At 43.8% G+C, this 2,900-nt stretch overlaps 1 pseudogene; it reads right to left on the bottom strand.

Moving 5' to 3' along the window:
* Positions 1–562: 562 nt before the first annotated feature.
* LOC106833993 (large ribosomal subunit protein uL24-like) lies at positions 563–1,103 on the bottom strand (annotated as a pseudogene).
* Positions 1,104–2,900: the final 1,797 nt, after the last annotated feature.

Below are 2,900 nucleotides of genomic sequence, written 5' to 3'. Positions count from 1 at the left end.
TATCCTCTCTTGTGTGTGGTATTTCTTGGACATACAGCCTACCTCCCACTGTAGAAGCCACTGAGTGTGGATCCTATTCATCTTGCCCCCTGGCAGCCAGGGTGTGGGCATGTGACCTTGGTTCAACCAATCAGATCCCAGCCTGGGACTTTGGCTCAGAGTCGAGTGGCGCAAACCCTGAGAACTCTTAATCTTCATCTACAACAGCTGCCACACGCCCAGGGCGTCACTCCTGGGCTCCATGGCAAGTCTCCTACTGCTGTTTCTGTTGGCTCCAGCTTCCCATGCATTCCACAAGCCTCTGATAATCTTCCAAGAAATTGCTTTTCTGCTGAAGAGAGCCAGAGTAAATTTCTAGAGCTTGTAACCAAGAACCCTGACCAGAACAATAGGTGTCATTAATTTGGGGTTCCTCAGAGGTTGCTGTCATACTCTTTCGTCTTTTCGCTGTTTTGAGTTGCCTAATTCGTCCATCGGTTTATCTCAAAGAGTGGTTTATATGTTTATATGAGAAATGCTGTATATGAAACAGTTTGGGGTTTTATTTGATCAATTTCTTGACTTTTTTTTTCTTTGTTTTAAGTTTTTAATGAAAGCCATAGATAAGATTACTTTATTCCTGCATTTTCTCAATTGTTTCTTCCTTATATTTGCCCTTTTCCTTTCCTACTTGGCGAGATTTGGCTTTACGTTCAAGGATCTTTTGCGGTCTTTGTCCAGTTTTAGGCTAGTAATAACCACCTTGCTCGGGTGAATGCCCACATGCACAGTTGTGCCATTAGCCTTCTCCCACTGCACTCGCTCAATGTAGATGACACATTTCTTCCTGTAAACCTGGACTACTTTGCCAATTTGCTGCCCTTTGTAGTGTCCTCGTACAACCTGAACTTCATCATCCTTACGGATGGGCATGGACTGAACATTGTACTTCTGTCTCAGCTCTTTGGAAAGAGGGGAAGACATAATCTTCCTGCGAATGTGGGAAGGTGCATTGAAATGCCGTGTACGGTTCTTGCTCCGGTCAGAAGTCACAAAGGGGTTGAACTTCATTTTGGCCGAAGGCGCCTGAGCAGTGGCCGCAAAAAGAAAGAGCTCTTGACTTGTTTTAGAAGGGCTTGTAGCCTTATTAAATGAGCTCCTTGAAAGAGTGACACAGTCTTGTTCTTGTTCAGCTTTACAACCCCCAGGGTACCTGGCAGGGTCTAGAGCGTTACTCAGCTCACATTTCTGGGGTTGGAATCAAAACTGGGGAGCCTGAGTTAGACAGACTTGTCAGGCTAAACTTCCACATTAAGGGATAGGTCAAAGCACGAAACTCCTCAACAGCAATTCTCTCTGGGTGATGTTAGGAATGGTCATAGGCATCTCCCTCTTATACCTCTTAGAGGGTCTTGATATTGTCTGCTACACCACTGAGCCCGTTGTAGAGTCTCAGAAGGAAATTTTTTTCTAGTCTCAGTACCCATGCTTCTCTTGAATTACTGGTTTATTTTGAGTTTTTGACTTTTGGACTTTATGAGTCACACAAGTTATTCATTCTCACAGGTGTGTAGTTGGCATTTTGGACGGGACAATTCTGCTCTGGAGGACTGTGGTATGCATTGCAGCACATTTAGCCGCCCTAACGCCACCCACTAAATGTAAGAAGCAGCCCCAAGTCATTGTGAAAAAATCAATGTGCCCTAATGGTTCCCCCTTCCCTTCCCTCCAGATGGGTGGAAGCTGAGGCTATGTTTTCCTCTTTTCTTTGACCATTAGGAAGCCCAGCGCCAAATCTGGCAAATGCCTTTAAGAACTACAAAGGCTCTCATAACAGGCAGATTTTATACTATCCTCACAAAAAGAATATTTTCATTTTTCTTTCCTTGTTCTATTTTTGGTTGAATGTTCTTATCCTGTTTTTGTTCATTTTCTACAAATTATATGCATTTTTGTAAGCCTCCTCAAATCTTTTTTTAACAGGATGGAGTCCAAGTAAATAAATAAAATAGTATAAAGTTGTTTGGAAAGTGTCTGTTGTTTGTAGATGCTTTTCTTTATATGTGACATCTGTGCAAGTCTCTTGCTCGAGTTTTTCTTTCCTAAGATGCTTCGGGAATAAAAGCACTTACAGAAACACATCTATTTCTAGGTCCGTTGCACCTAGAAGTGCCGTAAGGGAGGCCTTCTGAGTGCTGATAATCTCAGTCAGTTGTAAAGCGGCTCTTCAGAGATGATCTGTTGGGTATGGGCAGGAGAAATAAAAAAGGAAATCCCATAAAAGAAACAGCAGCATGTATCTGGAGAAACCCGCTAGCCCAGGAGGAGAGGAAGAATAAAGATGTCGTCTAACTCTTGAAACTGCAGGAAAGCCTATTCTGGGTGGGATGTAACTCCCCAGACATCTGTTGGTGACATCTACAGCCAGACATGCATCATTGGAGGCATCTGTAAATTATATGGGGGACAGTTTAATGACCGACAAAGCAGCACATCCAGCCAGCACAGATAGCATCTTTGAAATAAGCCGAGAGAATTAATTTAGGTGGGAGAGGAGAGAGCGGTGAGGTGGATGAGTGGGTGACAGGGCTCTATAGGAAGCATCCCTTGGAAATAATAACCCTGGAGGCAGGGGCAGGATGGAGGGAAGGAAGTAGTGCAGCTTTGTGTATTTCAGGGAGGGTTAAGCAGGGGACAGGAGGAGGCCAGCGCAGCCTAGAGGAACAGAGGAGGAAACGGTCCTTTCAAAAAGGAGGAAAGTGAAAAAAGAAACTAGATTCCAAAGAACAGAAGCCCGTTCCTCCCTCTAACCCCCATCCCATTTAAGAGGAATAAGTAGGAAAAGTAGCAATCCATTATGGTCAACTCTAAATGCTCTCCTAAAAATATTCTAAGACATCAGCTGTCAAGCTTTCATTGTT

The sequence above is a fragment of the Equus asinus genome, chromosome 23, assembly GCF_041296235.1.
Source record: "Equus asinus isolate D_3611 breed Donkey chromosome 23, EquAss-T2T_v2, whole genome shotgun sequence".
NCBI classification, from domain to species: Eukaryota; Metazoa; Chordata; class Mammalia; order Perissodactyla; family Equidae; genus Equus; species Equus asinus.
Note: the sequence above shows the minus strand (reverse complement) of the source record. Positions and strands in the feature narration are given on the sequence as shown.